At 43.5% G+C, this 19,122-nt stretch overlaps 1 long non-coding RNA gene across 1 annotated transcript in view; it reads right to left on the bottom strand.

The window, feature by feature from the left end:
* Nucleotides 1-19,122, bottom strand: part of LOC125924399 (uncharacterized) — an 81,092-nt gene that overhangs the window by 20,776 nt on the left and 41,194 nt on the right. The window contains exon 4 of the long non-coding RNA XR_007458385.1: nucleotides 17,785-17,892. This is a non-coding gene — a long non-coding RNA (uncharacterized LOC125924399). The remainder of the gene's footprint in view (nucleotides 1-17,784; nucleotides 17,893-19,122) is intronic.

Below are 19,122 nucleotides of genomic sequence, written 5' to 3'. Positions count from 1 at the left end.
TTTTAAGGGACAAAGGAGGTCACAGTGTCCTTGTATCTGCTGTTTCGTAGGTAACTTTAATTCAAAATAATCAGTATGCTGAGGTGAAGTATTCAGAGATGGCCTATTCTCCCCACCATACATCCTTGAAAGTTCATGATGTAAGGTTGTTTTTCAGATCTCTGTTTTTCACTGGACGTCTCTCATTAGATTCATGACCAAAAGAAAAGTTAGCAACCACTCAACCACTGCTCTAGAACCGCTCATTATAGCGATTAATGTTTTTGACAACTTGATATGAGCTAAGCATTACAGTTATGAATTGTACACATATTTTCTCTTTTCATTGGAAAAACAACTCTAACGTAGGCTCTTCTACTGTCCCGATGTTGCAGGTGAGGGGCGGAGCCTTGAGGAGCTGCTTGGACCAGAGCGAGTGTGGAGGCCAGGCTCCAACCACAGTGCTCCAACCTAAGTCCAATGCGGCCCCACCCACAGCCCACTGGTGCCACTGCGGCCACGGCTGGATCTCATTTGCTAACTGTCTACATGGCTTCGGGAAGGTGATTTAGCTCCTCCGATCGTTCCGTCGGGTTATCATGAAGACTTCATATCAAGAGTTTTGCAAAGTGTGTGTTACACAGAAGACAGGTCAAGGCGCCTGGCTCGGTCGGGTAAGGGTCTGATTCTTGGTTTTGGCTCAGGTCATGATCTCACTGCGCTGACAGTGCGGAGCCTGCTTGGGATTCTCTCTCTCTCTGCTGCCCCTCCCCACCCCCTCTCAAAAATAAATAAATAAACTTAAAAAAAAATACTAAAACAGGTAATAGCTGGTAACTACGATTATACATTCCAACTATTTAATTTCCTACTGCAGAATGAAATCAGGAAGCACCTTGGCAGATAATCCGCATTCAAGGAGGAGACCTCAAGTGTCCTCCTGCGAATAAGGGGTGACTTCAGCTGTGCCTCAACTCCTCCAGCATTGGAGAAGCCGCCCTGCCCCAACCTGACAGGGGCCATCTGGAAGCAGGCAAACCCAAGGACACCAGGACAAGGCGATGATCAATCCAAACTTCACCACAGATATTTGTGAGCCTTAAAAACGACATTTAGCTGCTGCTGCACTTCTGGTTTTTTTCATTTGCTCCCGAGCGGTTGATCCAAATGAAATAAGAAAAGGGAAGGAAAGGTGAAGTTCTGTCTCTTGGTCAGAAAAATCCTGGCGAGATCACTACCGAAATCACTCTCTCCGTGGATCAAGCAGGCATGGGCTTTGAAGTTTGGCAAATCCTAGCCCTGAACCAAGCAAGCTGTGTGACCTTGTGTTTCAGCTTTGCTGACCATCACAACATGCAAGTGTAAAATGAGGTGAAATGTGGGGCGTCCGGGGGGCTTGGTCGGTCAAGCGTCCGACTTCAGCTCAGGTCATGATCTCGAGGTTCGTGAGTTCGCGCCCCACGTCAGGCTGTGCGCTGGCAGCTCGGAGCCTGGAGCCTGCTTCAGATTCCGGGTCTCCTGCTCTCTGCCCCTCTCCCGCTCATGCTCTGTCTCTCTCTCTCTCTCTTCTTCCAGAATAAATAAACACTTTAAAAATGCTGTGAAAAATATGAGGTGAAATGTTGTATGTTCACTACACCGGAATTAAAATGTTATCAAATGTACATCTTCAGAAAAAGAAAAATGAGGTGAAATGGCCACGACAGTGTCGGCAGGGGAGTCAGATGAGATCGCACAGGACACCTGGAAAACAGTTGAAGACAGGCTCTGACGTCCAACAGGCCTCAGTTCGAATCCCGACTCCACCATTTCTGAGCTATGTGATGGAACAAGATACCACACCTCTGCAAACCTCTTCCTCCTCCCAAGATAGAATAGTATGAGTCCCCACATCACAGGGTGGTGATCACATTGAGCGAGCTGCTGTGCAAGTAGAGAACTTGGTAAATTGCCTGGCAAAAATGTAGGGGTTCAATAAATGCTAACCACTAGGTATAATAAACGATCGTCCTTCACAATTTTCTACTGAGCGCACATGGCTGATGACTACTTCTTTTTAATTGTTTAACATTTATTTAGTTTTGAGAGACGGAGAGAGACAGAGCACAAGCGGGGGAGGGGCAGAGAGAGAGGGAGACGCAGAATCCGAAGCAGGCTCCAGGCTCTGAGCTGTCAGCACAGAGCCCGACGTGGGGCTCGAACCCACAAACCAGGAGATTGTGACCTGAGCCGAAGTCGGACGCTTAACCGACTGAGCCACCCAGGCGCCCCTGCTGCTGACTACTTTTGAACTGACTGCGCATTCAGTCATCCAGCATATGCTGAGGAAGTACCATATGCCAGATTTCACGCAAGACTTTACACACCACCTTTAAAAGATTGGAGCTAATGCCTGAGAAAGAAAGCAACACAGAACTCAGGGGGATGTAAACAGTATCCTAAATATTTGGAGAACGATCACATAAAAAGAGTTTAGCTTTTTTTTTTTTTTAGTTTTATTTAATTAATCTCTACACCCAATGTGGGGGTCGAACTCATAACCCCAAGATCAAGAGTCACATGTTCCATGTTCCTCCGACTGAGCTAGCCAGGTGCCCCCAGAAGAGTGTAGTTTTCATCTCGACATCTCCAGAGAAGTGAATGAAGGACAAGCCATGAAAAATTAGGAGAGGACGTATTTTTGTTTTGCATGAGAAAGACTTTTCCTACTGAATAGATCCATTTAATGACGGGACTGTTAATCTCGAAAAGCAGTGAGCTTCCCATTATCGGAACTAACATGGTTTCATGGACTTCCATCCCCTGCCGATGGACAGATTGGGTTTCCAAATATGCCATGCTATGTCACAGGTATCTCTGTGACTCGCACATGCTGCTCCCTTTCCCTAGAAACACCTTCTCTCACCATGTATACATCTCCTAGTCAGTACGTGAAGTTCTCAGGATCCCTCCCCAAAGTTATCCTACCTGCTGTGATGCTATAAGCTGTGTGTCCTCTACAAAAGCATTTCCACTGTGTAATTTCTACAATCTATGCCATCTTCAATTTGGCTGCTTTGGGGGCCAGGACTATGTCTCTCACCATTTTGTGTCCTTTTAGGGGCTGACACTCTGTCTGCACATGGGATCCTCAATCAATAAATGCTCAATGATAATCAGTACATTTCTGTATCTTGAGAATATCACAGAAGAAACGCTTTAAATCATTTTAGATCACTTCTATATATGGTCTGTGTCAGTCGGGAGAGACTAGCCCTGTACTAAGAAACATACAATCCCAAATCTCAGGTATTAACCCCTATTAATTCCTCACTCATCCAGAGTTATCCATAGATCGTAGGCTGGGCAACTCTCCAGCGCACCTGTACTCCATGCGGTGACCCAGTGATTGAGGATGCTTCTTGTTGTGACTACACTGTCTCAAATCAAGGCCTCTGTGATCACCATGGCACTAAAATAAGGATTGGACGGGCGCCTGGGTGGCTCAGCTGGTCCAGCATCTGACTTCGGCTCAGGTCACGATCTCACAGTTTGCGGGTTCAAGCCCCACATCGGGCTTTGCACTCACAGTGCAGAGCCTGCTTGGGATTCTCTCTCCCTCTCTCTCTCTCTGCCCCTCCCCGACGTGTGTGCTCTCTCTCTCTCAAAGTGAATAAATAAACTTAAAAAAAATGTAAAGAAAGATCGGAGAATCTCAAAGGTGCTTTTTCCTGTATCAGTAAGAAGTAACACACTTCACTTCCACTCGCACTCCTGGCCAGAACCACTCCGTGACCTCGCCTAACCTCAAGGGGAACCGGGAAATACAAATTTCCATAGCCCTAGAAGGGAAGACTAAGAAGCAGGACTTGTTGAATTCATTAAGTATCATCTCTGCCACACGGTCATTGAGAGAAAGTATATTTTTTAGAGTGCTATCAATGTTTACCACTCTTCAAAAATAATGTCTTCAAGCCATTTAAAGTATGTACCAAATTACTGCAAATTGCAGAATATCCATGTCCCTAAATATCAGGTAGGAATTAAAAGTTATATTAGAGAAAAGGTTTATAAAATATTAATATGGAAGTGTTGTAAAATAATATAGAGAGCACATTTTCCATTTTGTAAAAGAGTGATTTTTTTGTGCACATATACATAAGAAGGCTCAAAGGATGTACAGCAATGAGTTAAGTCGGGTTATCTCCAGAAGGTGCCATTCCATATGTTTCCATTTTCTTCCTTGTGCTTTTTTGTATTTCCTTTTTTTTTTTTACAAGAAAAAATTATTACTTTTGTTATCAGGAAGAAAAGGAGTTTTTCCTTCTAATTTACCAAAGTAATGCACCTGCTGAGCCAAGAAACTATTAAATCACTCAAGAGTGGAATTATCTTTTAGTGCTTTTTGTCTGGGTACTCCGGGGGATTCGTGAAATCCGCCCAAAAGGAGCAGGGCTTTTGCCTTCTTCTAAAATGAAACGTCTAAAAATAATACCCCGCAGAGTTCAGACTTCACCGGTGAGAAAAGCCAACCCCAAATTTAAGAAGAAAAATCACCAGGCTGTGAAAATTTACAAGCATGGACCGTGCCAGGTGCAGGGATGGATGAGGGTGGCAGATAACTGAGCAGAGGCCCTACGATGGCCGGAGAGGTCATCAGACCCATCGGGCGGGACACACAGAGAGCCTTGCAAAAGGTCAGTAGCTCAGACGCACTTGAGAAAAGGGACAAGAATACAGGAGAAGGTGAAAGAGAAGTCGGAAAAGGGGAGAAGGAGGGGGTCTGGGGAAGAATGGGAAGACAGAATGAGCGACGGAATGTGGGAAAGGGGTGAAAGGGGAGTGGAGAGAGGAGAGAAGGGGACAAAGTGGGGGAGGCAGAGATTAACAGTCTGGGTTTGTGAAGTCCGCTGCACCTCGCTCCAGATCTCGTCCTGCCGCTTGCGACCTGTGACCCTTTTAACACTTGGTCTCTCGACTTCTCGTTTCTCACTTATTTCTTTGCTTGTTTTTAAGCCACATAATGAACGCGCTTAAGAAGCCTGATGGTTTCATGCCGCTAACAACTATGTAGCTGCTCTCTCCCTAATCCCATTCCCGAAGGAAACCACTTTCACCTTTCTGGGCATTTACCTCTCGATTTCCAAAGGATAGGCCACATCGAAAGTTCTTTTTTTTCTTCTTCTTCTTCTTTTTTTTAACTTTTTAAAAAAGATGTTATTTTTAAGTATTCTCCACACCCACAACCCTGAAATCAAGAGTCTCATACTCCGCTGCCTGAGTCAGCCAGGCGCCCCTGAAAGTTCTTAATTCCTCCCATTTGACACATGACCTACTTGACTTCCTACTCAGGAAGATGTCAATTTCCCTCCCCCCATATGGCCAGTCTCTGTTTCCCTGCCCCATCCCCCTGCCACTCCCAGATACAGAGACACTCACTCCCTCTGTACCACCCATGTCTCAACTTTTGGTTAAATTAGCGCTCTGTTTGATATCAAAATACCATTGTAAATAATGGGGGCACCTGGCTGGCTCAGTAGAACATGTGACTCTTGATCTCAGGTTCATGAGTGAATTTGAGCTCCACATTGGGCCTAGAGCTTACTTTAAAATATGTATATGTTATTCTTGGGACACCTGCGTGACTCAGGTCAGTTGAGCACCTGACTTTGGCTCAGGTCCTGGTCTCACAGTTCGTGGGTTCGAGCCCTGCATCAAACTTTGCATTGATGGTGCAGAGCCTGCTTCAGATTCTCTTTTTCCCTCTTTCTCTGTCCCTGCCTCACTCGCTCGCTCACTCTCTCTCTCTCTCTCTCTCACACACACACACTCACGTATATATATTATTCTTCTAAAAAACAATTTTATTTTTAAGTAATCTCTACACCAATGCGAACTCACACCCCCCACGACCAAGAGTTTCATTCTACTCTGACTGAGCCAGGAAGCTACCACAAAAAGTATATATATATATGTGTGTATATATATATATATATATATACATATATATATACACACATATATATATATACATATATATATACACACATATATATATATATATATATATATATATATATATATATATGAAATTCATTGTATATGGGACAGTTATACTTTCATGGTTGTTCGACTTTTTACTTTTTCTCATTTTTATGTGCTTGGTTTTATGCACTAATGCCTAATTTTTCAGGTTTAAACACTGACACAAGTATATTCATCTTTCAATGGGTCACACATCAGGTGATCTAGAAGCTTCTTTTTCCCTTGGAGCCATCTCTGTGAAAGCCCTCTCTACTCCCTGGTCCAACCTAGAGAAATCGCTTTTCCAGGCCTGCTAATGAGATATCATCCTGGGACGGGCTCTCATCATCAACATGGAGATTGTCTTTGTTTCTGTTCATTGTTGAATCCTGTTCGCTCAACTGCATATCTTTTTAAAGCTTGGGTTACACTCTCATTTAGGGGGAGAATATCCTCAAATTGTATCCTGAAAGAGTCATACAAAGCAACTTTTTCAGAACTTGAATGTCCAAAAATGCCTTTTTTCTATTCTTCTACTTAACTGGTAGTTTTGCTGGGTGAAAGGAAGGAAGGAAGGAAGAAAAGAAAAGAAAGTTCTAAATGGAAAATCATTCTTTTTTAGAGATTTTGTGAAAATATTACAGCATAGGGAGTTCAGTCCATGGTACTGTAATCATATTGTATGGTGAAAAAAAAAGAAAAAATATATTATCCAATTAGCTATTAACTACTGGCTCTGAGGTTGAAAACTCTGACACCCTTCTGATTCTTCACCTCTTTCTTTATGCAAACTGCTTTGAGGGCTTTTGTCTATTTGTTTTCTGTATAATTTTTAGATGCTATTAGGTTCTTTTAGTAATCCAGATCTCTTTCAGGGCTCCTGGGTGGCTTAGTCTGTTAAGCATCTGACTTCAGCTCAGGTCATGATCTTACAGTCCATGAGTTTGAGCCCCATGTTGGGCTCTGTGCTAATGGCTCAGATTCTGTGTCTCCCTCTCTCTCTCTGCCCCTCCCCCACTCGTGCTCTGTGTCTTTCAAAAATGAATAAATGTTAAAAAAATTAAGAACCTAGATCACTTTCAATCTGGAATATTAACTCATCCTTTCTAGGAAATGTATTAAAATTTCCTTGAGTAAATTCCTCATCTCTATTTCTCACTTCCTTTTCTGAACTTTCTATCATTCATATTTGGGACTTGCTGGTCTAACTCCACTTATTTTCTTATCTTTTCTAATTCCCTCTTATTTTCTTTTTACTCTAGTTTCTGGAAAACTCCTTCAACTTTATTTTGCAATCTTATTCTCGGAGTTTTTATTTCGGATTTCTCATTTTAACTTCTAGCTTTTCAAAGCACGCTGTTCTTATTTCATGGATGTGTTGATTTACTTATCTCTCTGAGAATATTAACTTATGACTTTTGCTTCTTTTAAACTTTCTCTCCTCCTTGAATTGACTATTTTCTCCAAGTTTCACTTTTCTTCTTGTGCCTCTTTTAGTCTGAGCTTTTCTTAAAACCTGGTGATCTTTGGCTGTTCATTCACTTGAAGAATGAGGCACTAAAGGTAACTGGGCAAAGCTTATTGGGTGGTAGCCTTCAACAGGGTAATGGAAAAGGGCCTGGACTTTCCACATGGGACCGCCAACTGTCACTGTCTCTAGGTTATTGTGGCAGACAGTCTTCCCAGAGATAAATTCCCCAATCTCCTGCCTGAGAGAAATAAGCCCAGCTGTCAGTGTTCTCACAGCTAAGTGGGGAGTAGACTGAGGTCTTACTGTTTAGGATGAAAACTTTCATGTAATTCCTCTTGTCTCAGACCAGCATCCTTGAATTCAATCAGGCCTGATATTCCAGGGTTAAGTCCTCTGGTTAAATACCCCCAGAGAGTATATCACTAACTGTCTTTGGCTAGGAAGGGGGGAAATGTAACAATCCAAATAATTCTAGAATGAAGAAAGAAAGAAAGAAAGAAAGAAAGAAAGAAAGAAAGAAAGAAAGGAGAAAAGAAAAGTAAGAAAACACTTTTAACCAATCTTACTGTTTTGCTACCAGTTTATCTATCTGTGGCTTATTTTCTTATTTTTTTTTAATCTTTATTTATTTTTGAGAGAGAGACAGCATGTGAGCAGGGGAGGAGCAGAGAGAGAGGGAGACACAGAATCCGAAGGAGGCTTCAGGTTCTGAGCTGTCAGCACAGAGCCCGACATGGTGCTCGAACTCACGAACCCTGAGATCATGACCTGAGCCAAAGTTGGACACTCAGCTGACTGAGCCACCCAGGCACCCCTTTTTTAAAAAAAAAAATTGTTTTTAATCTTTACTTATTTTTGAGAGAGAGACAGCGTGTGAACAGGGGAGGAGCAGAGAGAGAGTCTATCTGTGGCTTATACTTCCCAAGCTGTTCCAGCCAGGATTCAACTGCACAAATTAACCTGTGCCTTGGCTTCCTCCTTTATGGATACTTAGCATTCAGCTCTCTCTGATATGGCCCCCCAGATACACTCGCCATCTGCTATCCACCTTCTGAATTTTCGTTGGCATCCCTACGTCATCTCTGTTTATGTGCTCTTGGTCCTTCGTGGGTCAGATCTGTTTTTACTCTAATTTTAGTGGCCAGAAGGCAAACAGTATTTCATCTACCATGTCTAAACAGTGTATGCCCTCGATGTATTTGTAAAATGAACATAATAGTACTGATATCATTCATTTTTTATTTATTTACTTTTAAAGCTTATTTACTTATTTTGAGAGAGAGAGTGTGAGTGAGGGTGGGACAGAGAGAAAGGGGGAGAGAGAACCTCAAGCAGGCTCCACACTCAGTGCACAGCCCAACACGGGGCTCTGCCTCACAAGCCATGAGACCATGACCTGAGCAGAAATCAAGAGTCAGATGCTTAACCAACTGAGCCACCCAGACACCCTATACCATTCATTTTTTTAATGAAACTAATGAAGTTTGGGGTGCCTGGCTGGCTCAGTTGGAAGAATGTGTGACTCCTGATCTCAAGGTTGAGTTTGAGCCCCAGATTCGGTATAGAGATTACTCAAGTAAACTTTAAAAAGTTAAAAAAGAAAAGAAAAGAAAAAGAAAAAGAAACTAACAAAGATTAAGGTGAATGAGATAATTCAGTGTTTGTCCAACTTCAGTGACTAAGGTACCACCTCATGGTTTTTCCTTATTTTTATTTTTTCCTAATATTTTCTTTAGATTTTTCTATAGCCTGACTTGTGATTTTTTTTAGCTAAATAATATCATTTTAAAAGGAAACTTTATATCACAATCATCAATAGAAAGTTAGTACACAACTACTGAATTTTTAAAAATGGCTATCTATAGCTTAAAAACATCTCCCCTCTCATCATAGGTGTCACACGTTAGGAAATGACGTGCTTGTGAGAAATACTGAAAACAGTGCATAAATGGGAGGCATGAGAAGAATCAGAGTTTCCTCCCTGGCCAGTATACAATTCTGGACTCGTTTCCCTGCAGACCATACACAACACACAACCTGCACCTTACCATATTTACCTTTTCTCTGATCTAAAGTGGTTTGAGTGGTGCCCCCCACAGAAGATACGTCCACGTCCAGCATCTAGGAATGTGACGTTATTCGTAAAAAGGGTCTTTGCAGATGTAATTAAGGGTCTCGTGATGAGATCGTCCTGGAGTATGCAGGCAGGCCCTACATCCAATGACAAGAGTCCTTGTAAGAGACAGAAGAGGAAACACAGAGAAAAGGCCACGTAAAGACAGAAGCAGAGATGACGCTGTTTTCCAAAGCCAGGCAGTACCTGGAGCCCCCAGAGGCCAGAAGAAGCAGGAAGTGATTTTTTTCCTTAGAGCCTCTGGAAGGCGGGTAGCCTGCCGACACCTTCATTTTTGGACTCCTGGTCTCCCCAGCTATGACGGAATGTATGTCGGTTGTTTTAAGCCACTCAGTCTGTGGTAACTGGCATCCACAGGGAACAAATATAAGATGAGACCCCAAATCTGGCAGAAACCACGTCGGGTAGTAAAATCTTGTCCCTGAGCTGGATAAACAGACTTTGGCAGCTCCTCCCTGCAAACTCCTAAAGCGTGTTTCAGAGGCTCTTGGCTCTGCATCTGGCATCCAGGATTCAGCAGGGAGCATCGGTCCCATGACTCTGCAAATGGACACAGTGCATGGAGTCAAAGCACCAAACCGTGGTTTCCATTAGCATGAAGTCTGGAAACTGGGCAAAGGGAAATGTCTGCTACCTCTGTGCCTGGGGACCAGGGATCCTTAGCAGGCAGGAGACACAGAGATTGATATAATGTCGATTTCTCTAAAGTTCTTGAAGAAGGTATAATAAAGGTCCACAGATCTGGCTCTGGAATGAGCAGTCAAATGGCCAGTTATATTAGGAGGAATGTGCTTTTTCTCCAGAACAACAGAAAAATAAATCCCTTAGCAAGAGCCTCAGGAAAGCTTATTACTTTCATAAAATATTTTTTTTCTTTCCTTTCCCATGCTTGGTAAAGATTAAAAACGGAAGACAAATTGCACTTCACTGCTTGTTTTTATGTGTGCGAACCAAAAAATTCTGTAACGATTCAATTAAAAAAATCAATAAAGCTTCTGAAAGAACTATGTAATCTGAAGTTCCCCAGTATAGAACCATAATTGGGGGGGGGAGGGGTACACAGAAAGCTTGCAGAATCACTAATTAAAGAAATCGGCTACAATGGAATCATATTTCCCTGAAATGGTTCTGAATCATCAAGTCTGGGGGCTGGAGAAGGGACACAAGAGATCATTTTGTCATCTTCCAACTCAAACGCTAAACCAGAAAAATCCTTGTCTGTTCTTTTCCATAAGCCTCCAGAAAAGAACAAAAAAAAAAAAAAAATTCACTCTCCCTTGACAGTGCAGCCAGTGAGTGAGTCACTGAATTAATAACCACCGAGCATTTATTTTGCACCCAGTTCGATATTAATTGGAAAGAATCTGTCTTTGGTCAGGTTCAACAAATTCAGGTTGGAATGCCATTTGTTGGCAATGCTATCACCCATCGACTACATATCAAGTATTAACGCGTCTACTTTTCACAACTGTTCTTTGAAGCAGTCATTCCTGTCGTTCTCTTCTTATGGAGAAGAAAAGAGATCTCGTAGAAAGCTAAGATATCTCAACCTAGTGCATGAAATCTAACTTGTATGGTTCGATCTTTTATGCTTTTTCCACCTCATGACACGCTTACCTTCTGCTTCCAGATGATTCTCAGCAGGTGCCTTCTTTTTTTTACGTAGGCTCTACGTCCAATAGGGAGCTCGAACTCACAACCCCAAGATCGAGAGTCCCTTGGGGGGACTCCTCCAACTGAGCCAGCCAGGTGCTGCACAAGGTGTCTTGTTGAGACAACAGAGTATATGCATAGAGCAAGTATATGAGAACTGCCTTCATAGGCCCTTGTAGATAATACGGACTCCACCACCCACCGGCTCCGCCATGAGAAATCGTCTGACCGCTGAATCTGTTTCTTCATTTAAAAAGAATCAGAGTCATGCCCGTACTGAGCTGTAAATAGTGAATAAAATACCACATATGAAAAGTGCTAGGCAAACAGCCAAGCGCTCCATGAAAAGGTGAGCTACTGTTTTCATCTTCTCTGAGGGGCCACTCCCCTCCACGTTGCTGTACCTCTTTCAAAGCAGTTAGTTCCTGGGGCACCTGGCTGGCTCAGTTGGCTGAGCGTCTGGCTCTTGGTTTCAGCTCAGGTCATGAACTCGCGGTGGTGGGATTGAGCCCTGCATCAGGCTCTGTGCTGAGTGCGGAGCCTGTTTAAGCTTCTCTCTCTCATCTCTGCCGCTATCTCTGCCCCTCCCCTGTTCGTGCGCCCTCTCTCTCTCTCTCTCAAAAATAAATAAATAAACTTAAAAAAAAAAAAGGCAGTTAGTTCCCTCCACATGACCTGGTTATTAACTGCTTGGGTGTCTGGGTCTCCGACTAAATTTTAAGCTCCTTGAGGACAGGTACCTGCCTCATTTTCTTTTCCTCCTGCCCCACAGTGCCCAGATGAACATCACATACAGCACAGACTTGCATAAAGATGTGACAAATTCATTAAAGAATAAATGGCTCTCATATACTGCTCTCGGGGCCGTAAGTGGCACACCTGTTTTGGAAACTACTTTAGCAGTATCTGTTGACGCGGAACACGCACAGAGCCAGTAATCTCGCAGTTCCGTTCCTAGGCATGTCCGTGGCAGAAATGCCTCCGTGTACCCAGGAAAACAAATACGCGCCGGCAGGACGCTTCATGATAGCCAAAAGCTCGACACGGATCGCATGCCCAGCCATAGTGGAGTGGACGAACTGCCGTGTTTATGTAATGGAATATCGTACAGCAGTGAGACCAAGTGAGCTGTGATTCCGCATAACGACATGGATGAGCCTCGCAAACATAACCCGAAACAAGAGAAACCAGAGATACGGTAGCACATACTGTGCAATTCCTTTCACAGAAAGATAATTTAATGGATGGCATTAGAGGCCAGGACTGTGATTGTTCTTCGTGAGGGGTAATAACTAAGAGAGTTCTAGAGAGCTTTGGGGTGCTTTTCCGGTTCTGTTTCTTCATCTTGATGATGTTTACATGGGCCCCACCCAACTTCTCAAAATTCCTCAAGTTTTGCACTTTTCTATATACATGTTTTATATCAACAAAAAAGGCTTAAGAAATGAATACATAATGGGGCACCTGGGTGGCTCAGTCGGTTAAGCGTCCGACTCTTGGCTTCAGCTCGGGTCATGAACTCACGGTTTGTGAGTTCGAGCCCCGCGTCGGGCTCTATGCTGCCAGCGGGGAGCCTGCTTGGAATCCCCTCTCTCCTTCTCTCTCTCTGCCCCTTTCCCGCTCGCTCCCTGTCTCTCAAAATAAATAAACTTAAAAAAAATAAAAAAAAAAGAAATGAATACATAACGAACAAATGAAGGCATCAAAAACAATGGAACACAGGGGCACCTGGGTGACTCAGCGGGTTGAGCGTCAGACTCTTGATTTCGTCTCAGGTCATGATCTCACGGTTCATGAGATGGAGCCCCGAGTCGGGCCCTGCACTGATGGCGTGGAACTTGCTTGGGATTCTCTCTCACCCCCTCTCTCTCTCTGCCCCTTCCCTGCATGTTCTCTCTCTCTTTCTCAAAATAAATAAACAAAGCAAACAAACAAAAGCAATGGAACACAGTAAAAGGAAGATTTAATAAAGACCAGGATTTGGAAGAGACCCAGAATGGTGTAGCTCCATAGGACCTCCATAATCCAGCTGTTTCAGACTTTTTCTCACCTCGTTTCTTCAATCTCCCATACACCGTGTCCTGCCACACATAACGATTCAGCGTGACGTACACAGATGATTTTATTGCATTCTCTGCAAATTCACTGCAGATTCTTCAGTTACCTTGCATTTCCTGACCCCTTAGGGTATGATGTTGAATTCATTCAGGATATGCCGGCCAAAGGATTAGGTCCCAATGTTAGTTTGAACCTATTTACTTCCTTTTAAACTATGTGGATTTACTTTTCCTCCTAGGAGTAACTCAAGGTCCCAATGTTAGTTTGAACCTATTCACTTCCTTTTAAACTATGTGGATTTACTTTTCCTCTTAGGAGTAACTCAAGTAACTCAAGTAACCCTAACCACCTCAATCACTTAAGCTAAAGGAATTATATTATTTTTAGCTAAAGACCGTTGTTACAACAAAAATGTTAAACACACAACAAATGGGGCGCCTGGGGGGCTCAGTCGGTTAAGTGTCCGACTTCGGCTCAGGTCATGACTTCACCGTTCGTGAATTTGAGCCCCACATCGGGCTCTGCACTGAACACTTGCTCAGAGCCTGGAGCCTGCTTCGCATTCTGTGTCTCCTTCTCTCTCTGCCCCTCCCCTGCTCGCACTCTGTCTCACTCTGTCTCTCAAAAATAAATCAATGCAATTAAAAAAAATTAAACACACAGCAAAGCTATGTCCCCACTTGTCATGGATTGCTGGTGTCTTGCCCACGCGACCCTGTTCCAGCTGTTACCGTACAGGACTCAGTACGTCTGCCATCTGTCCCTCAAAATACAGCGTAAGAGGAAATGCAGAGGCCAGGGCTCCAGTGGCAGGATGATATATGTATTTATATCCCTTGACACCAACATCTTCAACTAATGTCTTTACATCATTTATGTCATTTCTGCAAACTCAGATGGCCGTCATAAGAAGTGACCCCTGGCAGTTATTCCTTGGTTGGCTGAAATGTATGCTATCATATTCTTTCATTTGCTTGCAAGGAAGGAAGAGCTCGTCAATTAGACAGCCAAGAAAGACTTGTATGAGAAGCTATCCTCTGCAAAGCTGACTGATTGCTTGCTTGGAGTTGTAGGGTTGCAGTGGACATCAAATGCTCAAAGAAGTCCAGGGTAATACTTCATACGAGGGTGGTTTCTTTGTTTTGCATTTTACTAGCCACACCCACTTTACTTTCTTGAACTGAAAACCATGGCCGTTCCTCTAGTTGCAAAGATGGAACTCTTAGGACTTGGAGGAAAATGGCGATGTTCTCCAGGCGGCCTTTGGCAGCTCTTGCGTGTTCTTGTGAGTGTTCTAAGTATTAGAGACACGTGCTTTTTTCCCTAACTCTCCAATCCTTTCCCCTTGTTCTCTGATCAGATTCCTAACGATTACTCAAGGTTTTCCTTAGTAAAAGAGGTTTCTGAGACCTCCTCAGAAAGTTCTAGGGGCTCTAGATTTGTGCCACGATAGTCCTTTGCACATGACTGGATTAAACCTTGAGTTTTTAATCCTGCCCATGTCTTTCTGCCCCTACAAGAGTCTCCGTGTCTCACAGATGAAGGAGGGTTATCACAATATACCTGTTACCTACCATATGCACTAAGCATTCCAAAAATGTCTGCTGAATTATCCTCCTTACTGCAGAGAAGTTCTCCTCAAAAGAAATAAAAAGTCTCAGCTAAGTCCAAATATATGCTCTGTTTCAATTTTTCTATCACTCTGTCACAGAAAGAAAACAGACTGGTTTGATGTATCGATTCTCACAAAGCCACAGGGCTTTTTCACCCCAAACCCTGTGTTCTTATGGCTGCCTAGGAATTGATTTCTGGTGATAGATTCAGTTTGTTTGTTTATTTGTTTCACGGTATGACATGTTGATGGACCTATATCACGCCACACTAACCTTTTTCTCCTTTCATGGAAATGGACTTTAAATTGCCCCTTTCCCTCACTTTGCCCATGTTGCCCAGTCTTCATGGATCATTTACAATCGCTGCTCGTGGTTGTAATGTCCCACCCGGTCCTTGGGTAAATACAATATTGCTGATTGAGATGCATCCCACTTATTTAATATGTAACCTAGGTTTCCCCAGGCCGTGCCAGCATTGTGGTTAAAACACGATTGTCCTAACGCTAATAAAGTCGTGTACTTCTATTTCACAAATTATGGTAAGACTCCATCTAATTCAAATTGCCCCCCACACCAGATTCCTGGGGGTCACTGAGGTTGCCTCAGATCTTTGCAAACAAGTCCTCCAGCCCTACCGTGTGGACCCACCACGTTCTTCCTCCTTTGTTCCCCTTGCTCTGATATCTCCTGTTGATTCTGGCCCTGGAGCCATCATGGAGCTGCCTGATGTCTTCTGTGGTTCTGTTAATACCTGCTAAATACCCACTAACACCCACGCCTCCATTTGAGATAAAAGCTCGTTCGACTATCTCCCAGGTGGCTGGGTCTGTGCTGTGCTCGGGAGTAACTCGGGACCGGGAAAATTCCCAGTCCCCACGCAACTCTCCACCACAGCAGCCTACAAACAGCACTACCTTAGGGACTCCACATCGTATGGTGCTTTGCTGGAACAGTTCTTTCAGGTTTTATCCTCAGTCCCCTCTTCTTAGGATCAGGCAAGAGCATGGTAGGTAGGTCATGAACAAGCTCAGTGGCAGACATGGGCACTATTCAAAATGACCTTGCACTCCTGTATAAACCACTGTATTCCAGACAAAATCCTTTGTCCAAACCCTGTCTTTGCTCAGAGTATCTTCCCCAAGAGGCTCCTAGTCCATGGTGACTTTACAGTGCTCGTGGGCATGTTCCAGAGATCTTTAGACATGGCAGTTACATCTCATCACAGCATGACTGTGGTTTGGGATCAAGATGAGCCCCTCTTTACATAATAGAGACCTCGCAGCTACACCTCTGTGTTGTGTCTTCCGATTGCCCCATGCCGTAGGTTCCCCTGTCCATAGATCACACACCACGTTTAAAATTGTTCTGTTTCTGGGACTTCTGTTACCTGGTCAGCTCAATTCGATTCAGTAAGAATTTACTGAGCACTTTCAATAAGCCAGAGATTTGCCAGTCCTAGGAATGCAGCGATAAATAAAACAGGAACCCTGTACCCCAAGGCTAGTTTCTAGCCTCCTGGAAAGACGATTATTTATCATGAGGACTGATAACTTTTACAATAGTAGTTAACTACAGATGCCATGAGAGCACAAAAGGAAAAATGTACAAAGGTTTTGTTGGCTTGGAGGTCAGAGGAGGCTCCCTGAAGGGGATACTGCCCAATCCGAGGGCTGAAGGACAAGTAGGCACCTCCTGAATCAGGAAGGTGGAAAGAACATAATGAACCAAGATGCTGAGGCATGAGCCCACGGAGTTCTTGGGGAAACTCCAAGTAATTGGGTATTACTGAATCACAGGTGAAGGATTAGGGAAGGGTGGTGGTAGGAGGTTGTATCTATTTGTGGCTGCTAAGGCTTACGACCGTATCTTTATATTTAGTGCAATCCCCGGCTCCAAATCATGAGGATTTGCATCTTCTCTATGAGGTTTGCCAAAAGAAAATGTAACAATCCTAACCACCTGTCACTTCGATAAAAGAAGAGGCAGTCTTTCAATTAGGAAAATACTTGTCACAAGGGAAAAGCAAACAGCAAAGATAAGAATAGTTTCTGCTGTAGGTTCTTTTATCACTGGTGACCTACCTTCCACAGTTTTCCACTTACTGTTTCTGAAGGTCTTTAATGGTTGAGCACCTATGCCCCAGATTATTTCCAAGAAAGAGAACTCAGATGCTGGTACTCTATTGGTGAGGCGACATGCCAAGCTCCCATCTTTGACCCAGATGACTCGAATAGCTATTAGGTTTGGTCAGATTTTTCATATGTTTAAAATTAGAAGGCTTGGGACCCCTGGGTGGCTCAGTCAGTTAAGGGTCTGACTTTGGCTCAGGTCACCGTCTCACGGTTTGTGGGTTTGAGCCCCATGTCAGGCTCTGTGCTGACAGCTCGGAGCCTGGAGCCTGCTTCGAATTCTGTGTCTCCCTCTCTCTCTCTCTCTCTCAAAAATAAATACATAAACTTTTTTTTTTAATTTTTTTTTGACTTTTTTTTAATTTATTTTTGAGACAGAGAGAGACAGAGCATGAACGGGGGAGGGGCAGAGAGAGAAGGAGACACAGAATCGGAAGCAGGCTCCAGGCTCTGAGCCATCAGCCCAGAGCCCGACGTGGGGCTCGAACTCACGGATCGCGAGATCGTGACCTGAGCTGAAGTCGGACGCTTAACCGACTGAGCCACCCAGGCGCCCCAATACATAAACATTTAAAATCAGAAGGCTGTTACCCAGGGTAAATGGGTCCCTATGAATTTGTTAGTCCAAATATGTAGTACAATACGAACGAGAGGGGTGCAATATTAAATTAATTAGGATTGGCTAACCACTGTAACAACAAACAAGCCAGCAGATTAATACAATAACCACTTTCCCTTGCTCACCTTGTAGTCCAATATGGTAGACAGGGAGCCCTGATCCACACAGTCATTTATGTATCCAGGCTTCACGCACCTTGTGGTATGACCATCTTCAACAATTGGTCTTCAGAACTGCCACAAAAGAGAAGGAGTGTGTAAAGGATCCCATGAGCAGGAAGGGTATACAGCCAGACATAGCATACAACACTTCTGCATACATTCTGACTTGTGGAACTTGGACACAGAGTCTTAATGTAATTGCAAGGGAAACTTGGAAATATGGTCTTCCTGCGTGCCCAAGAAGAAAATGAAACCGTTCAGGCCAAACACATAGCGCTGCTTCAAACACATTAAGGGAGAAGAGAGAACGAGGGCTGACCACGGACTTTTGCAAAGTTGATGGCTGACACAGAGAAGCAAAGAGAAAACATGGAGTTATTGCCCCATTATACCTTTGTATTGAACGCTGGACCATTTGCAGGTGATAATCCAGGATGGACACATCATCCTAGGCATGCAGAATGGCAGACGAAAAACTTCTATACTTTTGTGCTGGGATATTTATGTAAGTTCAACATTTTTTTTTAACGTTTATTTATTTTTGAGACAGGGAGAGACAGCATGAATGGGGGAGGGTCAGAGAGAGAGGGAGACACAGAATCTGAAACAGGCTCCAGGTTCTGAGCTGTCAGCACAGAGCCAGACGCGGGGCTCAAACTCATGGACCGCGAGCGAGATCATGACCTGAGCTGAAGTCGGATGCCTAACCGACTTAGCCACCCAGGTGCCCCAGAGTGAGTTCAACATTTGAAAGAGGTCTGGAAAGCTGCTGGAGCAAACCAGAGAACGGAGTATGGAACTTTCTAAGCTCTAAGAGTTTGTGAGTTTTACTAGCAAATACTATAGTCTGAGAAATGGCCTTTAATATTTTCCATTCTGTGTCTATTGCTTTTAAGACTGTTGGCAATTTTTCCCCATATAACAAGATGTCACATTCATAAGAACACTTGGCAACACCCATCTCCAAGGGCTGTTCCTCACTGTCCATGGTTGCAATAGAATCAAATTAAATTCGGGAGAAAAATGTACCTTTTTATCATCCAGGAGCAAATATCTACCTAATGATAGAGCCCATGTAACATTTACACATAGATCTAAAACATTAGCATCTTGGGGAAAATGACAGAAAACTAAGAAGGTCATTTTGGCTCATTAGATCAGCTTCTTGCAAAAAGCTTCACAGACCTTGGAGCTAATTCCACATTTTTTATGTTTACCATTTCACTGACTCACTATTTTGTGAAGATTAGCTTTTCTTCAATACTCCTAAAGAAGTCACAAAACCTCTTCTTATAAGCATGA

This window comes from Panthera uncia, chromosome F2 (genome assembly GCF_023721935.1).
Source record: "Panthera uncia isolate 11264 chromosome F2, Puncia_PCG_1.0, whole genome shotgun sequence".
Lineage (NCBI taxonomy): Eukaryota > Metazoa > Chordata > Mammalia > Carnivora > Felidae > Panthera > Panthera uncia.
Note: the sequence above shows the minus strand (reverse complement) of the source record. Positions and strands in the feature narration are given on the sequence as shown.